This window comes from Tenrec ecaudatus, chromosome 13 (genome assembly GCF_050624435.1).
Source record: "Tenrec ecaudatus isolate mTenEca1 chromosome 13, mTenEca1.hap1, whole genome shotgun sequence".
NCBI lineage: Eukaryota > Metazoa > Chordata > Mammalia > Afrosoricida > Tenrecidae > Tenrec > Tenrec ecaudatus.
In genome coordinates this window covers 68518410-68538786 of record NC_134542.1, presented here as the reverse complement: position 1 = coordinate 68538786, position 20377 = coordinate 68518410, and the positions used below count along the sequence as shown (strand labels likewise).

At 48.8% G+C, this 20377-nt stretch overlaps 1 protein-coding gene across 1 annotated transcript in view; it reads left to right on the top strand.

Moving 5' to 3' along the window:
• The window catches only part of MYO3B (myosin IIIB), a 504101-nt gene that overhangs the window by 49736 nt on the left and 433988 nt on the right, over positions 1-20377 (top strand). The window lies entirely within an intron of this gene.

The following is a 20377-nucleotide window of genomic DNA, read 5'->3' as shown; positions in this document are numbered from 1 at the left end:
AGATGAGGCGTTCTGCCATTCGTCACCGTGATGTTATCAGATTAAAAATATATATATTTTTAAATACCTAATCCAGATGTGAGCAACCACTGGCTGCTATCTCCCAGATTATTCCCACCCAAATCCTGCCTTTCCAAAGTGCAGACAGGTCATGTCATGGTGGTCAGAGCAGCGGCGGAGAACGTGTTCAGGCTGCAAGTGTGAAAGCAGCAGCCTGCACATTAATAAGCCAGGAAACGAGACGTGGTTTGTGTGGATGCCCATTGTTTTTGTTTTGTTTAGCTTTTTCATACAAATAGCTTACCCTTTATCATTTACGTGCTGTGGCCACCAAGCTTCCAAAATCCTCCAATTAAGGTCTGACTTCTAAGTAGCAAGATAGATGTAGTTCATAAGAGATACTGTACCTGGGTACAGTCTCTGCCTTCCCCCATCCTCACCCCCACCTTCTTCTTTAGTATGTGTTTGTGTCCAGATCAACTACTCAAAAACCTCATAAGGTGATAAATATGAGTCTGCAAGAAGGTGTGTGCTATAGGACTGCTATCGGAATGGGCTGGATTTGTTGGCAATGGGTCTTTTTGTTTGGTAAGAAGGGGTGGTGGTGGTGGTGGTGGTAGTGTGTGTGTGTGTGTGTGTGTGTGTGTGTGTGTGTTACTCTGGAAGACAGAGTGGAGCTGCTCTGTAGGATTTGTGAGGCTATACATTTTCACGGTAGCAGACAACCTCATCTTTCTCCCTGGGAGCAGCTGGTGGGTTTGAACCGCCTACCTTGAGGTTAGCAGCCCAGTGCTTAACTTGCTGTACCACCAGCAGCTTGTCTCTAAATCTAGGACACACAGAACCAGTCCCAACTGCCAGCTTCAGATCATTCAGAAGAGGGGTCACAGCAAATGCTCCACCTGGATTTGGGGGTTGAAGTTAGTTCTTGCCTTCTGTCACCTTTTGCCCCTTTGCTGGCCTCTGGCTCTTGAATGAATCAGACAGAAGGGACGGAGGGAATGACCACAACTGCTCAGCAGTTTCTCATCGTGAGTAGGGGAGGTCAGGACCTGCTCTTTGTCACACCTTAGCAAGGCTGGCACTCCGGAAGCCATCACCGTGGTTAAAACCTTAGGTAGCATATTTGCATATGCATGCAGTTCTGAACTACACACAAATTTCATTCCTCAGTCGGCCTTTAAGTCAAATTTGCACATAAGCCGAAACAGATGTAATTGGTATCCCGTGTCAGTTAGTCAAATATTTATTATTTTAGTGCACAGTATACCTTTTTATGCATAAAACATTAAAGAAACACTTCCAGAGGCACTGAAATATTGTCCACACGGTAATGTGATAAGACCAGCAATGTTGGTTTGATGCCCATCATAAAGGAGCCCTTGTTTGGTATCTGACTTTACTATAATCGGCTTTATGGCGGTTGAGTCCTAATGACAGGTCGCACACAACTTGGGCATTTGTAATGCAGGGACTGTCTTTATTGTCACGTATTTGTTTTTATTTTTGAAACCAGGGAAAATATCATGTTGAGTTTACATTTACTAAGAAATTTACTCCAAAATCACCCTGCCTATTAGAATACGCTAGCTCTCTTAAGGAATGGCTGTTGATTGACCAAGGGGATAGGGTGTGTGTGTGTGTGTGTGTGTGTGTGTGTGTGTGTGTCTATGATAACTATCATATTTCTCAGGGCTGAAAGCATGTCCTCTGCTCAGAACAGCACCGTGGGTAGCTAGCTGGTTGTAAAGGGCGAGCATCCTGTTGGCCTGAGTCTTCACAGGAGGGCCCCTCTCTGCTCTCACTCCTGCCCTGCCCCCCCTCTGCTCACACTGGGTGCCCCCCCTCTGCTCACACTGGGTGTCCCGCAGAAAGGCAAACGATGACAGTGATGCAGAACTGCCTTGGAAGCTGCCTTCAGATGTGTCTTTTTCTATCTGAGTAGGAGTGTCTATCTGAATAGGCGTCATGGCCTCTTCCATGAAGACATCCGTTTCGGGGACCTCTGGGTCCACAGTCGGGTGGGGGCTCCTCCACGGGACTGCCTTGCTCACTTTTCCCGGCAGCCCTTTCAAGTACACATTGCAAATTGGGGCAAATCGGCAAATTGTCAGAGAAGAGAAGTAAACCTTTTCCGAGTCGGGGGGAGGTGACTTTGACGATTAATGAAGTGCTGCCCACACGTGTGGCGAGAGCCTCAGATGTCCACAAAGCGAGGAAGTACACAGGGTGCCCTGGCCCTGCAGAAAGGGTGACCGGCACTGGCCTGGAGGAGGTTGATCTGCCTGTGCCCTGCTCTCTCCTCTCTGCCTCCCCTCCCTCCCCCTTTCTCTTGACCTTCACAAAGCAGATGACAAGCAGAGTCACTGTGACCTGTCTTTGGAATCCAATGTGACTCACACTGCAAACAGACTGATTGGCAGTGTCCGCTCTTTGCAGAATCTGTCAGCGTGGGCCATCTTATCTAACACCTTTGCTCCAGAAAAGCCGTGCCTCTCTGTCACACACACACACACACACACACACACACACACGCGCGCGCGCACTGCTCTGCGTGCTTGCTGTTTCTGCTCCTGAAATTCCACTCGGGGACGACGATGACAACCATTTCTCTGGGCATTGGTGGGTTCAACAGCTCCCTCTTTTAAGATGAGGTTACTATTTGAAAAATGACAGCCTTTACAGGTGTCTTGCCAACAACCCGTATATATTTTTCCGCTTACAAGAAGGTCTGGTTCAGAGGTAGCACGGCAAGAACCAGAGAAATCAGGAGGAGTCCGCGATTGTTTGGGTTTCTGGGCAAGCTGGTTATTTTCCTGTGGCCAAAGATCCCGTGAGCCTTCAGAGAGTGGAGCCAGGCAGCCAGTGGTGAGGTGTGTGCCGTGCTCACGGGACGGCTCCGAGGGCCATGTGTCCTGCACATTCCCCGAGCCCGCGAACTCTGACTGTCAGCGTGCCTCTGCGCACGGAGCGCGTCCCCGTCGTCCCTTGGGGAAAGATGTAGAACGGTTTTAAGATTCAGCAGAAATGCTCGGGCCTGGAAGTGACGCAAGAGAACGCCCTGGACACCCCAGTGCCCGGAGCCGGGGAGGACGCCTTCCGGAAGAGACCTTTCCCTGCTGTACAGAGACCGAGAAAAGGGAAACTCGGAACGTCTGAAGCAAGTTACCAGTTCACATTTCGGCTCCTTTCAGTCTCCGAATCAGGCTGTTCCAAAGTTGCAGATCCAGCTCACATTTTAACTGGTGGTAGGCAGCTTTTTATGTGGGGGAGAGTCCAACCTGCCAATCAAGTAGTGGCCTGGTGATATCTGCGTGGGGGTGTGGCCTCATGGGGGCTGCTGACGCTGACAACCCACCTGGGGGCTCCGGGCTCCCTGCCCGGCCGTGTTTCCACTGACCTGGGACCTCCGTGCCTCTGTGCCCATCATCTGTGATCGCCCTGCTTCCGGAGTCACCTTGAGGGGTCCTTGGCTGCAGCTACGTGAGCCTGACTGAGAGCTGTGGCAAGCATCGCTCCGTGGACTTGAGTCGGACTAGGCTGAGACGCCTTCTTGATATCCAATTACTTCTTGATATAAAGTCCTTTCTTATACCTAGATGCTTGTCACTGGTTTCACTTCTCTAGAGAACCCAGCCTGATGTAACCCGAGTCTCTGAGAAACTGATTGGGTTGTGGACTACACAAAAACCAGGTAAAGGATTGTGCTAGCTAAGTTTAGTGTCCACTTGGCCGGGCCAGGGTTCTCCGTCGTTCGGCAGCCGAGGCCTCCCCTATGGTAGACGATGGGAGCAGTGAGACTAGCTGGAGCCTCCGAGGGCTGACTGCGGGGACTGAATTCACAACATTCCACGACAGAGCAGAGCTGCCCGCAGGCTTCCCAGGACGCTAATCTTTCTGGACAGCCACATGGTTCTTCACAGAGCCGCTGCTGGAATCAAGGCACCAGTTCCCTTCAGCCAGCTCCCGACCACGGCACTGTGCCTTCACGACTCCCTACAGCTGGGAGAGCATCTCACCTAAGAGCACCCTCCGAGGCATCTGGATATAATCACACTTTCTCCAGCAGAGAAGCCTGGAAACGCAGGGAGGTTTCGTAGCTTGCCCTTGGTCAGCCAGCCAAGGGGGAACCATGATTTGAACCTGAGAAGTTTGCTCCTGAGTTCACCCTCTTTGTTACCATATTGAACAAGTGAAAGCTCATCTTTCATCTTTGTTATTACTGATGACTTATGTATCCAGCAGGGGACTATGCATAGAGATGGATGGGACATGATCCTAGCCTGAAAGAAGCTGATGATCCAAGGTCTTCTTCTCTCACCACAGTTTTAAACTGGCATCGTAAACCTGACAGTCAGACTTTCCTTAGCATCACCAATTGTGCCCGTCACAGTTCTCAAGGACGTAGAGCAAGAGTGCTGCCGTCCGTGAACCCAGGCCACCTTTGACTCCCCGATCTATGACTCAAGTGGCAGAAACCCTCCCAGACTCCAACAACCGACAGGAAACGGGCTTTCCATTCCCAATTTAGAGCAGCCACATGTCTGTTTGAACCAAAACATTATGGTGCCTCCTTCATGTAGAAGCAGACAGGAAAATACTTCAGGATAAAATGATCGGTACCCAGAAGTTCCTGGTTAATGTCTTGCTCCTTGAAAAACCTGTGTCTGCCATGCCAGGGCTAGTTCTGCTATCGCCAGCATCTCCTCTCTCTTCTTCTTCCTCTTATTTTTGCAGCAGAGGTGCGGAAAATGCTCTTTCCTGGTTCCGAGGTAAACGGAAATCTGTTCTTGGAATTCCGAATTTGCATATCTTGTCAAGAAAACAGTACTGTAAAGACTTGTTTAGGAGCTGATGCTAGAAGGCCTGGATGAGTCTGCCTTGGGGATTACTAGACTCAACCACTCATCTGTGTGTGGACGTTGGACGTGGAATGGGAGAGACTGAAGAAGATTCGGTGTACTTGAACTCTGGCATTGGTGAGGAAGATTGGGAGCAGCAAAGGCTGCCAAAAGAGCAAACACATCTGTCTTGGAGGAAGTACAACCAGAATGCCCCTTCGAAGCCAGGATGGGAAGACTTTGTCTCACGTGTTTGGGACATGGCTGGAGAGACCAGCCCCTGGAGCATGACATTGTGCTTGGTAAAGTTGTGGGGCCTTGAAAGGGAGGAAGGCCTTTGATAAGATGGGTTGACACAGTGGCCTCATCGGTGGGCTCAAACATAAGTCCCATTGTGAAGATGGTGCAGGACCAGGCAGCGTTTCGTTCTGCCATGCAGATGGTCTCGGCGAGTTGGAACTGAATTGATGGCCCTTAATCACATAGTTAAATAGTCTTTTATGATCTTGAGGACTTAGTCTCTCTCTAGAATTTTATGTTTAAGGAAACAATCCTTCCCAAAAGCTAAACTTTTAATTTATGCTATCCTTCGGAACACAGGAGGAGTCCTGCTTGTGTAGTGGTTAAGCCTTGGTCTGTGATCCCAAAGGTCAGTGGTTCTAAACCGCCAGGCGCTCCTCAGGAGAAAGATGGGACTTTCTATTTCTGGAAGCTGGGTGCTCACAGTGCCCTGTCCTATCAGTTCGCCATGAGTCAGCATCGAGTTGACTGTAATGAGTTTGGTAGGGTTTTTTTTTCTTTTTCTTTTTGGAAAAAACAAATCAACCTAGCATCCTCTATGCTAGGACATGTTTAACTTTGGGTTGGGTGGTTGAGTGGCGAGTGGTCTCAGGCAGGCACTTCCTCTCAGACGGCAATTTGACTGCTCCCCATTTACTAGGAAAGTTGAGATGGGCGGTGTGGAACAGCAGAGCACAAGAGGAAAGCAGATTTGGGGAGTCCAGCACCTGCGTGGGAACTCTCTTCAGGCTGCCTGAAGGGTGCGGGTGTTGGGGCTCAGAAAGTCACCACTTGAAACAGGTGGGTGTGCATTTGAAAGGTCTCCCCAGGGGCTCAGTGTCCATTGAGGGGACCTGTCCCGAAGCAGACAAGCCGTGGGCTGCATTTTTCACTCCACTCAGGAGGGTTCTAAGAGGAGATATCCTTTGATTCTGACTTTGCTCCCTCCAGAGCGAGCCCGGCCTCCGTCGTCCCTGCCTGCTCCTCAGCTTCGGAGGCTGCAGAGGCAGCAGGGAGCCGCAGTCCCCAGTAATTGTCTTACTATTACAGAATTGTCGCAGGACATTTTCCCCGAGGGCTGAGAAATATAAGGAACAGAAATTAAATGAATGAGGGAGGGGTTGTGCTTAATGGCACAGGGAGAAGGGATTTGCCCCAGGGATTTTCAGTTTCTCTTCACCAACCCAGGTCACTTAGTTATGGGCCTTTTAGCAATGAACCCTTACAGTCTTGACTCCACTCTTCAAGCAAGAGGCTGGCTAGAAGAATGAGCAGCATTTGGCATTTATTGGGTGCCTAATAGCTAAAACAAAAAAAAAAGAAAGAAAGAAAAAAGGAAAAGTTTTGAAATACTCCACTGAAAATACAAATAGTACTTTAGGAGTCTTCATTTCTTGGGGAGACTTCCAATCCCAGCTTTCGTTGATTGTGGTTCCAGTTCTTCAGAGCCCAACTCACCTCCTACTCTCCAAGGATGTCCTCTGAGTCTAGGACTTGACACCATTGCTCTGTGAACTCAATAGCTGGAGGCAGCTAGGAGAAAGGCCCAGAAGGCTCCCTCTCTGTGGGGCATGCTTCCAAATTCTTTTTTTAATTCCAGTTGAGCAGCTGGGGCTGTTAGTGGCCCAGAGAGGAGAGGCGAGGTTGGCTCCGACCCCCTGTGTACTGGTAGGCCAGGAGAGTTTGGCCCTGCAAGGTTTTGTTTGGGCGTCAGGTGACCAATCGGTACACACCTTTAGGGATGCTACTCCCATACACAGGGATAAGAAGGCCACCCTGAGAGAAGGGCCCGGCTGGGGAATGTGAGGGGTTGATGAGTCGTTCGTGCTTTCTCCCTCATTACCCCGACGACTTCAGACTTCAGCATGTTGGCACCATTCCCTTTGGCTCATTCCGGCATGGCTCCTAAATGGTAGTAGAGCGGTGGACCAAGAGGGAAGGCAAGGAAACAGAGCTCAAAGTTGTACTGAAGTGTCGAGTTACCCTAGTTTCCTCTTTGCTCCAGAAAACAAAAATAAATGAACACCAACGAAGGGGCCCTGGTGCCTTAGAAGTTCCTTGTTGGGCTGCTAACCACCAGTTCAAAACCATGGAGGTAGGTGGCAGGGGGGCTCCCGTGGAGAGAGATGAGGCTTGCTATTCCCATACAGAGTCTAGGAAGCACAGGAGGCGGGTCTACCCTGACTTCTGAAGGCTGCTATGCATTGGAATCAGATGCAGCATTGGAATCAGATGCAGCTGGATGGCACTGAGTTTGTCTGTGTTGGAAGGAACAAAGGCGGGGAATAGTTCCAGCTGCCCTCCTGGGTTAGCATAGTGATAGAGCAAGGGGCAGATTAGGATGCAGAGAGATAAAGTGGTAGAATGGAGGTTGGGGGGTCCTTAAGACGCTAGGCTGCTAACTGAAAAGTTAGAGATTTGAATTTACCCAGAGGCACCTTGGGAGAAAGGCCAGGTGTTTTATTTCCCAAAAATTACCCATCTGACACTCTTTGCAGCACAGATCTACGCTGACACAATAAGGTGGCCCTCTGTTGGATTCAACTCAATGGCAACTGCTTTCTAGAGGGAGGCTCTTCAGAACTGGCGAGCCGTCCATCCCCAGAACATTCTAGAGTCAGGGGAAACCTGCGCCATCAGACAAAGACTAGAGTGTAGGACTCCATCGTGGGTCTTTGTGTCCGTTTCATAGGAGTTAACAAACCTCCCCCAACTGCATTGCTTAAGACGGCAATCATTTATGATTTCTCCTAAGTCTGTGTGGCTCTGGGTACTTCTGCTGATGTTGGCTGAACTTGCTCATGCATCTGTAGTGGGCTGGGGATTTGGCTGGGGGCTGATTGGCCTAGGATAACTTGGCTCTGCTCCATGTGATTTCTCATCATCTAGCAAGCCAGTTGGGACTCCTTCTCACATCAGTGACAGAGTTAGAAACCTAGAAACAGGAAAGGGGAAGGAAAGCTGGGCCATTTTTGCCATCCGTCTACCACAGTGTTCTATAATCCAGGTGTATGGGCTTAAATACCAGCTCTACCAACTTCTGGCGGCATGAACCTGGCCAAGGTGGGTGACGCCAGGTCTCTGCATCACAGTGTACTCCGCTGTACCGTGGGGATGGGAATAGAGATCTGTCTCATAGTGTTATTACAAGGAGTTTATGAATGCGAAGTGTTCAGCATAGCACCTGATTTATACTCTGTACCACCAAAGACATGGTCTCAAGGGTGCATTTAGCCTGTAAGGAATTTGCTTCCCTTGTAGCTCAAGGGTTGCAACCGTCCTTTGAAAAGGGCCGCCCCTGAGATCAATCATTTGAAAGTTCAGCTAATTGAGGGATGGATGAGTCCATGGGGAATTGAGAGAAAATAGGGCTGATTTCTCAATTAATCTTTACTACATATATGATACCGGTCTGATGAGCTCTGCCATTAATAACACTTGTCTGCTTTCCTTGCTTAATAGATACACTCCTCGAAGACGTGGGTTCCCCCTCCCCCAACTCCCATCCCTTACACTCATATACCCAGACACTGTTAGAGAAACTGCCTTAGTTTCTACTCCCATTCAAGCCTACTGGGATACTGCCATCTTCTTGATTGGTTGATTGGTGCCATCCCCTTCTACAGAGAACCACTGCTGTGTGCATTTCCTCTGTGGCCAATCCCATCTCCCCTGGGCTCTGGGCTCAACTGATGAGTTATATGATAGCCGTTCGTCCTCTCCTCTACAGGGCCATTCAACTCCCTTGCAAGGGACAAAAGCAGAAGACCTAGATACAGGGTCCTTGATTTAAGATTAAGGCACAAAGAGGATTGCCTCAACTCCCCAATCCTCCTGCCCCTAGCCTGGAAAAGCGTAAAGCATTGGCAAAGGGAGGCGGGAACTGAAGCCTTGTAAAGAGAGAACCTGGTTGTTCCAGATGAGCTCGGGTTTCTTGGCTGGGAGGGGTGATACCCAGGATACCGAGAGAATATGCAGGTAAGACGCCGACCCCTTGCATTGCTCTTGGAAGGAGTCTGGCAAAGAGGAACAGTAGCAGAGCAGTGGAAAAGTGAGAGTGCCTCCATTTTTCCAAGGGGGAAGATGGCAGATTCTGCAAACCATTGTCTGGTGAGCTTGACCTTTATCCTGGGCCAGTTGCTAAGATTCCCTTCTGTTCTGTGTTATTTGCACTCTTGGGTAATTGGTGAATTCGTAGAAGAGAAAGCTGTGATCATAAGAATCAGCATGGCTTTGCTAAAACAAGCCACATCAGGATTTCTTCTTTACTTGCTATTGTTGCAACATTGGTAGGAGGGCGGCCGGTATTAGACAGCATGTACTTGGATGGTGAGCATTAGGTGAAATCTGTGGCTTGTGGCCAAGAGGGGAATGCATGAGCTGGGTGGTGGGTTCCTCTCCAGAGAGGGGTGGTTCTAATTGCAGTGCCTTAAGTGGAGCTCAGCATTTATAGAAATATCAACAGATAATTCATTTTGCAAGTATATGCTTGCAACAATACATATTTGTGATTTTGTTTTTAATTTAAAGTCCTCCAGATCCTTCTAAAGTGCCAAGACTGAGTATCCCCTGACCTGCAGTGGCTATTTATCTTTGAATATGACAGAGCTTCCCTGGAAAGCCTGGTCTCTGCCTCCTCCATTTCCACCCCATGGTTGATCACTGACAAATGAGAGATGAGAAAGACAGCACATATCCACGCCTAGTGATGCCACCACAGAACTACCACCCGCGGGTGGCTTTCAGAAACAGAAATCCACTTTCTCACCGTTTAGGAGGCTGGACCTTTGAATTCTGGGTGGCAGCTCTAGGCGAAGGCTTTCTCTGTATGCCAGCTTGGAAGGGAGCTCTTCGGACTTCAGGGTGATCTTCCTGTGTCTTAGCATCTCTCTTCCACCACCTCTAGCTCGCTTGTTTAATCTTTTTTATTTCTTAGAGGCAATTGACTCAAGAATCTCCTACAGTAGCAATCCTGTCTTATTAATTTATCGTGAAAAGACTAATGAGGTCATAACTACCGGCATGGGGGTTAGGATTTACCACACACATTTTAAGGGGACACAATTCACTCCATAACAGTGTGTATTACACACATGCAGAGCGGAAAAATAGGAAAAATGACCCCAGCAGATGAGCCCATTGTGGCTATTCGGCTGTGAGGCACTTTGGAGGCATTTAAAAGCAGGATTAGGGAGGAGGGCATTGGGAGGGGGAGGGAGAAGTTGCCAAGGATAGACCTGGGGGTGGGAGAGGGATAGACTGACCAGTCTACCACCCATTGACCACCTCAGTGGAATTCCTGTAGAAACCAAGAACTTCTTACCCAATGGGCCTGTCGTGCCCGGCTTCCAGTCTACTTTCTGATAGGCAGTAGGTAAAGAGATAGTCCTCCACTCCCTTATTCCAGATCACTGAGCCAAGAGCCTCTTTGCCCATCCAGACGGGGCCTGGAAGCAGGCCCACTCTCAGAGGGGGGAGGGGAGCCAGCTCAGCCTTGTCCAGTCTTCCCCGACTTCTCCCCAGACTCCGTGTCCTTTCTGCTGCAGACCAGCAGGTAGAGTGAAACGGGGCACTCTTAACATTTCACCTTTCCATCTCAGAACAAGGAAGACTGTATGAGAAAAACAAAAACAAAAAGCTCCCTGAGAGGTGGCGTGGGAAGCCTGTTGGGGACAGGTGTTGTGAAACTAGGGAGGTTTCCCCCACAGGTCCCTGTGTCCATGGTGGCTGGGGCCACGTACTTGGGCTCAGGTCAGCAGCTTCTGTGCTCCAGTTTCTGAAGGGGCTTAAAACCCACACACAGGACAGGTGGCCCTTCTCCTGAGCCCTGGGCCAGCATCTGTCTTTTGGGTCCCTGGTCATGTGAAATGAGCATTGACTTTGACCTACACCAGTCGAATACCTCCTGCGGGTTTTGCTCCTTATTTCACGCTCGGCCTGTGGCCCACTTAGCGGATGGGGTGAAAGGCCAGGTGGAGAGTGCAGTGGGAGATGTCTCTTCCTGAACCTTCTGCTTGCTCTCCTCCTCGGCTTCTGAACTCTCCCCTCCTGCTTCATTTCGCCTCAGCTCTGCCTCCTGGACTCACCATTCCCAACCATTTCTGCCCCCCCCCCATCTTTCTGCGCTGACTGCCCCTTGGGTTGGAAACCCCAACACACATGCTGCATTTTTTCATCCGTCTGGATAGATGCTGTTGTTCTGACTGCCCTGTTTCTGCAGTAAAGGGATGGGAAGCCTAGCACGTAAAGGGCCGACACTAGTCAGTTCCAGACTACCCATCACAGGGATCCTTCCTGCTGGGAAAATTTCTGGAAGCCATGAGTATCTGCATGATAATGCTGCTGGATATTTATATGGCTCTAATGTTTTAGCGGGTGAGCCTTGGGGACGTAGTGGGTTATGCATTGAGCTGCTAATTGCAACATCAGCAGTTTGAAACCCCTGTCTGCTCCACAAGAGAAAAAGGAGGCTCTCTGTTCTTGTAAACACTTAAGAGTCTCAGAAACCCACAGGGGCAGTGGTAATCTGTCCTACAGGGTTGTTATGAGTCAGAGTAGACTTGATAGCATAGACATGGGCTTTTGGTCTAGTACCTTAGCATGAGATATTCATACTATTGGGTAAGCGTCAGACTGATAAACACAAGGCCGTTAGTTCAAAACCATTTGCTACCATAAAGAGTTTTAGTTTTGGAAAATCTATATAGGGTCACTCTGAGTTGGAACTGACTCGGCGGCGTTGGGTTTGATTTGGTGAAATGTCTCAACAAAGGAGCTCTGGTGGCCCTATTGGGTATTGGACTGCTAATCTCAAGGACAGAGGTTCAAAGCCCCTACCAACCACGCCTCAGGAGACAGATGAGGCTCTCTGCTCCTGAAAAGTTGTAAAATTTCAGAAACACTAAGGGGGAAGTTCTACTCCATCCTATAGAATTATATGCGTTAGAATCAACTCCACAGCAGTGGGTGGATTATTATAAAGTATAAAGGCAAAAAAGGTGAGACTTTCTACTCCCATAAAGATTTACAGTCGTCAAAACTTCCCTTGTCCCAGGGGGTCTCAATGAATAGGCAGCAACTATGTGGCAGTGGATTGGTTTGGGTTTGGAAGTATCAGGGGCCTGGGTGACACTGTGAGCTTGGCGCTGGACTGCAATCGAAACCACCGACGACTCCAAGGGGGAAGTCGAAGGTGCCGGTCGCCCACATCTACCATCTTGTAAGGTGTCTGCCGCCCACATCTACGGTCTTGAAAACCTTGCCTGGTTTGGTTTGGTTTGGTGTCCTTAAGCATAAAGATGGACAGTGGTGCCTTCACTCAGTCCAGATGTCGGGCTGTCCTTCCTCGTTGGGTTGCGGATGGGTCGTGAGGGAGCGCTGCAATGGGGGCTGCGGGGGCTCCACTGGGGGGGGGGCTCCTCTTGAGCGTGTTGGAACATTGCCTAAAGGGCCCCTTGATAAGTGGTTACGTGGCAAGTGCTGTCAAGTTAAAGGGACAAAGTGGACACGTTTCTGCAAAGACATCTCAGATGGAATCTCATCCTAAGAAGGCAAGCCCATGTGAGTGACAGAAGAAAAATGGCAGAGATAATGTCGCTTCTCCTTGTCCAAGCGCTTCATCAGCCACCCGAGGTTAGAAACAATGACGAGCTTATCAGATCGGCCAAGAGATTATTAGGAAAAAATTCAAAATCTCTGCGAAGACTTTGGCGTATGAATTTATATCCACCATTGTGAATAACGGAGCCCTGGTGGTGTGGTGGTTACATGTTGGGCTGCCAATTGCAAGGTCAGGAGTTTGAAACCACCAGTCACTCTTGGGAGAAAGGCCAGGCTTTCTATTCCCATCAAGAGTTAGAGTCTCGGAAACTCACCGGGGCAGTCCTACCCTGTCCTATAGAGTTGCTATGGGTCAGCATCGACCTGATGGCAGTGGGAATGGTAAATAATGTTAAGGAGTCTTGGTGGCACAGTGGTTAAAGCACTTGGCTTCTACACCGGGAGGTTGGTGATTCAACGCCCCCCAGTCACTCTGTGTGTGGGAAGATGTAGCATCCTTGAAACCCCAGTGGAACAGCTCGTTCTACTCTGTCCCCAGGGGTCACTGTGAGTTGGAATTGAATCACCAGCAAGGGGTTCGGTTTCTGATTTGATTGCTAATCATGAGCCTGTCCCTAACTGAACATCAGGCATGAAGTCGGCATGACACCATCAACATTAATCAGCATCAGAATGGAAAGCCCAAACTCTACCATTTCACTGTAAAGTGTTTGGGAGGGCAAGGTTAAAAAGACATTCTTCCGGCTTATCCATATTAAAACATTAGTCACACTTGTATTTTCGCAATTGCATATGCAATTTTTGGGAGAAAGATGTGTACTCCTGTTAAAGATTTCTAGTTTCGGAAACCCGCCGGGGCAGTTCCACCCTGTGTGCTAGAGGTGCTCTGAACCAGAATCAACTCGATGGCAGAGATGGTTCTTTTAGACACCCACTTTCTGATGAAGGAAACAGTGACATGTGCACTGAGATTTTCCTTCCTGCCGTCCAAGAAGTTTACGGATGACTGTTCTAAACCAGTAACTTGGAGCTCAAACAAGCCACCGCAAATCACTCTTTCATAATTGCTTGGCACTTCAGTTTGTAGTGAGGGTCTAATGCATACTTTATCGGATTTTCCACCACAACTCGGAGAGAGGGGCTCTTCTCATGTGACAGTGGAAAGAGTCTGTGACTCAAAGATTGATGTTCTGTTCAGTGACGTGCTGCTGAAGAAAGCAAATAAGGAACAGAGGCTGAGCTTGGGAGTGGTGTAAGCGCCCTGAGGTGGAATGCATGATGGACTATCTGGAGGAAAGATGTCAAAGGGGGTTCAGACTCCAAAGCATTCACAACCACAGGTATAATCCAGTCCAGGGAAACCCCGAGACTGGGAGGGAGTTTCCATGGGTGCTCCGGTGCGTGACCGAGTGGTTCATGATGGATCCCACACGCTTTGATTCTTAAAAGTTCAACTTCAACACCTCACCCCCACCCCATCCCCACCAACTGGACAAAGGTAACACAACTTCAAGGCCACATTCAAAGGTGAATACGGGGAACTGAGCCTGGTCTCTCAATCACTAGGGTCAGTATTAACCCTGGTAGTACCTCTGTCCAACACAGTCACCATTCTTCCATTAACTGCAAGAGAGGGAGCAGAAGGTATGTGGGTGGTAACACCCTTTTCTGGGCATGCTAGATCACCGTCCAGCTCTATCGTTCATTCCCTGCTTCCCAGAGGTTACTCCTGTGTCTATTCAAAGAAAGAAATGCATACCCAACTGTAACTCAACATGTATATCCACAAGGGGAGTTCATTGGCTTGGTAACAATATGCTCACCTATTGGAAAGGGATTTTGAAAAACCTACCTGAGACAAAATCACAAGTAAGGGGACAAAATGACCCCAGGTGAGGGGGATGATTGCCAAATGAATTTGGCAGAATTCAGGAGCTTCCTAATTAAAACTATTTCCATTCTCTGGGAGCATGGGTATGACCTACTTACCAAAGGACTATAAGTTGAGACTTTGAATGAATTTATTCAATCATTTGGCAAATGCTAATTGAGCACTTACTATGGTCAGGCACTGTATCAGCCATAGCAGTGAGCAAAACGGAAGAAAGTCCCTGTTCTCCTGGAGTTTATAGTCTAGAAAACTCATGCCACCCAGTAGATGTCGGCTCACAGCAACCCTCTAGGGCAGGGTAGCATCACCCGTGGGAGTTTCCAACACTGTAACTCTGTAGAGGAGGCTGGTGGTTTCAAACTGCTAACTTTTGAAAGAGTAACCACTACCCATCAGGATTCCTTTACATTCTAGAGGAGGAGAAATATATAGTGTGCTGTCTGTCTCTAGGAAGCCGGGCTTGCTGACCCAGAGAGCTTGAGGCGAATGCCTTTGGATTCCGGCTTCCAGTAGACTGGGTGCCCCTCTGAGCATTTACTGGCAGATCCAAAAGAACATTGGAACACTGTCCTGAAAAGCGACTCTGCTGAGCTTTAACTCATTGGCATTGCCACTCGTCAAACCTTTGAAAACAACTATCCTGAGCATTACTCATTGGCATTACAACTTGTAATTTAACCCTTTAATCATGCTGGAAAAAAGAAGAAGAAAGAAAAGAAAACTACAGCGGGATCAGGGGAGCCGAGGGGGATAGCTAGGGTGGGTTTTACAATGATACAAGTGCACAGAAAAGGCAAAGTAAAGAGAATAGCCTAAGGGAACGAGGGCGTGAGTCGTATCTGGGGGGAAGTGATTGCAAAGGCCCTGGCGTAGACAGTGGTGGCCGCAGTAAAGGCCAGTGTGGCCGGCGTCCAATAAAAGAGGAGAGTGGGAGAAGGCTGTGCCGGAGAAGGAGCCGGAACAGATCTTGTAAGGCCTTACAGGACACTGGAAAGGAGCCCTGTTGGTGTAGTGCTCATGCTTGTTGGGCTGCTTATCACAGGGTCAGTAGTTCAAAACCACCAGCCCCTCTAGGACCAGGAACTCACAGGGGCAGTTCAATCCTGTCCCATAGGGTCACTGTGAATCAGAATGGCTGTTTGGTTCTAAGGCCACGGTAGTATTTTACTTCTGTGAAGGAGGAGGGAAGCCATGAGGGAAGTGGCATGAACTGATTTGTGTTGGGGGCTTGAGTCAGAGTGGAGGCCAGGGGACAACTTCAAAGGCTCTCATGATAATCCCGGCAGCATGAGAGCCATGACCCAGAGAGAAGGGAAGCATGAGAAGCAGTTGCATTACAGAGGTAGCCTGAAAGAAGTCATCGGAAAGGATGGCCAGGAAGTGGATGTGGACGCCGAGAGGAAAGTGTACCATGACATTGCCATTTGGGGGAGGAGGCTTGATCCCCTAGAAAACAGGGGTTCCCATTTTATAGAGAGATACAACTGGGAGAAGCAGACTTGGTGGTGGGGGCATGGAGCGAGAATAAAGGAGTCTGTTTTAGACGTGAAGTTTGAGGTGCAATTGTAGTTGGCAGAGGAATCCAAGTGGGAGTTATGGAGTACGATGTTAGACACGGGAGCCTGAAGTTCAAGGGAGACACCTGGACTGGAGGCAGAAGTGAGAGTCGTGAACATCTCGATAGTAGTTGTTGCCTGGGCCCAAACTCCGAAACCAAACTCACTGCCATCAAGTCCATTTGGACTCCTGGTGACCCTACAGAAGAGGGAAGAATTGTCCTTGTGGATTTCTGAGACTAACTTTTTACAGGAGTAGAAATCTTCATCTTTCTTCCATGGAGTGGTTTCGAACAGCTGATCTTGTGTTTAGCAGCCCAACGGGTAGCCAACTATGCCACTAAGGCAGTGGGTATGAATCAAAATGATAGAAGTTCCAAGGAATACTCCCATATTTGCAGGCAAGAAAGGGTGAGAAAGGCGTGTTCATCGAGGTAAAAGACGAAGTAAAGAGGGTGGTATTCCAGAAGCGAAGGAAGAAGGGGCTTCATAAGGGAATTGTCGGCTGCAGCAAATCCCGCTGTGCCTAGTCAGAGGAAGGCTGAGACTTGAGCGATGGATCTGGTGACACAGAGGATTGATACAGCCCAACCTTGGGAGCTCACGGCCCACAGAAACTCCCTCCTGAAACGAGGTGCGCCCATAAGGGAAGGCATCAAAGGGCTGTGGAGCTGCCAAGGGAGAAATGATGAATTCTGATCAAGCACATCCCAAACACCCTGGTAAATCATATCTCACTTGGGCTGAAGCGACAAAGGCTAGCACGGCATGATGGGTGGCTTGGTCGGGGAAGATCCTTCCGTCCCAAGGGGGAGAACTTGAGCCTAAGGAAGATGGGAAGAAAGTGGGCCCAGGCCTGGAGTTGCTGGACGGGGCTGGGGAGTCACCGAGGACCGGACCGTGGCAGCCCTGCAGAGCCATCTCCTTGGATTCCAGAAGCCTGGGGGCCGTTAACGATTTCTGAGAAGAGCCATGTCAACAATTTCATCTGCGTTTCAGAAAACAATCCCTCTAGAGCCAGAGTCAGAATGAAGTGGGGGGAAGTGGGAGGCAGGAGGCGAGGGGAGCTTGTGGGGAGTGCTAACAGAGGTTCAAGTGAGACCAGTCATGGGCAGAGGGAAGGGAAGGAGAGGCAGAGGTGGTTGTCAGGACTCGTGACTCGTGGCCAGGGAAGAGTCTGAGGGTGGGAAGAAACAAGACGAATTCTTTCTCGTTTGGGATAAATAGGCTTACAGCAACCTTATCTTGTACTTCCATTGTAGCCGTGGGTTGCCGTCAGAGCCCTCACCTGGGCTTTTCCGCATTCAGGTTGTCCCTCCAACCTCCATCTCTGCTCCCTCTTTGGAGGTATCCACGCATCTGGTTATTACATCCACTGGGATGTAAGGTCCTTGGAAGGCAAGGACTCTGCTGTACAGCCTTCCTGTTACAGCACCTAGCACTCACTCCATTTCACATGCACGAGGTCCTCATAGTTTTGAGTTACAAAGACGATGCAGAGGGACCCGCGGATAATTATATTGTTAAACAAGTCTAGAAATATAGAAGAAGAAATAGGCTCGAGGAAATACACAGCACCAGTGTGTTCCATTGGTCAAAACGAGTCACAGGGTCAGCTCTGATTTAAGGGGGGCGGGGGGGGGTGAGGTCAGGCTACATCTTTAAGTAGAGAGTGGCAGAGAATTTGTAGCCATCTTTCATCCACCACCTAGACCTTCCAGGGTTTGAATCCTGGATCTGTCACTTGCTAGTTGTGTGATCTTGGGTAATTTATGTGTGCTCTCCTAGCTGAGATACAGCAACCAATAAGGGATGTTATGAGGGAAATGGATGATAGAACAGTGTCCTGGCATATAGTAACTGCTCAATAAAAAGATAGCTACCAGGCTGAGTCTATGTGTGTGTATGTGGGGGGATGGGGGAGGAGGTTGTCCTCAGGAGCAACTCAACCTTTGCTGGATGAATGCCCCAGCTGCTCATGACTCCAGGGGGCAATTCCAGGTGGTCTTCAGATGTTTCTTCTGAAGGTCTCTAAAGGGATTGAACCAATTGTCCACAATGATAGCTGACTCAGTAGCATATCTTTCACTGACTTTTCCTCCTTCTTTGTATCATTTTCCCCTTTCTTTGCTGTTTTCCAAGGATAGTATCCAAATAGACTATTCTCACCCAAATAGACTAATAATAGCAGCTATTATTTCAGGAGGAGCCCTGATACCATGGCGGGTAAGCAATTGCAAGGTAGGCAATTCCAAACCACCAGTCTGTGCATGCGAGAGGGGCAGGCCGTCCACTCCTGTAGAGTGACCGTCTCAGAAGCCCCGAGAAAGAATTCTCCTCTGGTCTATAGGGTCACCATGCACTGGAATCAACTCAGAGGTAATGCATATTGACTGGAGCCCGTAGGTAGCTCAAATGGCTAAGCACCGAAAGGTTAGTGGTTCAGAGCCACTTAGAGGCACCGTGGATTACCTGGCAACCTGCTTCGGAAAGGTTTTCACATCCTGGAAAAGCCAAGCAGTCAGACCCTGCACACGATTCAGAATCAGCTCGATGTCAGCTAACAACCACAGCCACGGCGGCAGGAACCAATGTTATCATGCGCTCCGCACGCACTTGCTGGATACAGACAATGAAAACTGGAGAGAGGCGTTTGTTGGATTTGACATTTAAGAGATGGTTTCCTCATTGTGGAAGAGAGTGTGGCGGGGTGAGGGGGCAAAGCCAGCGGCAGAAATGACGCTGTCAGGATTTGAGGGCATCCAGTGCAGCCTCCCAGGGAAAGGGGAGATGGGGCTCTCAGGAAAGAAAAGCAGGTGGAGCAGAGAAGGGCAAGTGGAGAGATGGAAATTTAAGATATGTGAGAAGAGATTATTTTGGGGTCAGGGTTTGTTGTGTTTTTTTTTAATCTTTAAGACTTTACAGAATTCATATTTAGAATGTGGTGAAACGAGGTATCTGGAGTTTGCCTCCCTACCAGGCCTCCATCTCTTTGTCTAACTCTCCTTCCCTCCTGACAGATGGAGACACAGGGCACTTATTCTTCAGCACCCCCTCCCCCCATCCCAAACTCCTCTGCCTGGAGATAGACTTTAAGAGAAAATGTAGCTGCTCTAGATTTATTTTTTCTTTTCAAGTCTTGGCCTCAATTTTAAAGCACCACAAAGTCTTAGCTGGTAAATCTCCTTGCTGGGAACTCCAAAACTCTAAAGCGATCCATCCGTTCTAAAAGCTTCTACAATGGAGGTCTTTTTGTATAGCTTGCAAGGTAAGGATGATAAAAGCCTAAACGATATGTGGATTTGGGGATCATTCTAGCCTAACTGGGGCCCAAATCAGGAAATTAGAGCTATTAGGAATAAAACCAGGGACCCAGATTCAAGCTGAACCCATGAGCAGTTACAGAAACAGAGCAAATAAGGTCAGGTAGGCAGGGGCAGGGCATTGCTGAGGCTTGTCTCTACCTAGCGAGGACAGAGGTGGAGGAGTCGTCAGATCTGAGGGGTGGCCAGAATCAGGGACTCCGGGATAGGCAGAGATCATAAAAGTTAAAGAATTCAGTCCCTTGGTTGGATTTATAAGGAAACCCTGGTGGTTATGAGTTGGGGTGCTAACCATAAGGTCAGCAGTTCAAACACACCAGCCACTCTGAGGGAGAAAGATAAGGTTTTCTGCTACTATAAAGATGTACAGTCTCAGATACCCACGGGGGAAGTTCTGCTCTGTCCTGTAGGGTCGCTGTGATTCGAAGTTGACTTGAGGGCCGTAAGTGAATTGGTGGCAGGATTCAGTGGCGGGATTCAGTGGTGGGATTCAGTCAGTATACACTGGTTCTGCAGAACTGAGACCTAATTTTTTGTTAGGTCAGTGAACTGGTTGTTAAAATGGCACTTGAAATTGGGGTTCTTCTCAAGGTGGGAGGCTGTGAACATTACAAGTTTGCATACCTTGCTCTTTTTTAACGTTCCTCTGTGCAACAGCATAATCTCAATGCCTGTAGTAACGTTCATTCTGTCTGTAGGTGTACAAACTTAGAAGGAGTTGTGTTTGTAATGTCTACTTGTTCATTGAAAAAATGCCTTATACTTTTAATGAGATTTACATGCTCTTCCCTGGGGTTTGTTACTTCAGTAAGCACACGTGGAACATAAAACAAAAATGTGCCAACCAGCCAGAGGGTGACAGGCTGGCATTCATTTCAGCTTTATGTTAAGCTCCATATTCCCATGAGATATTGAGTGAATTATGCA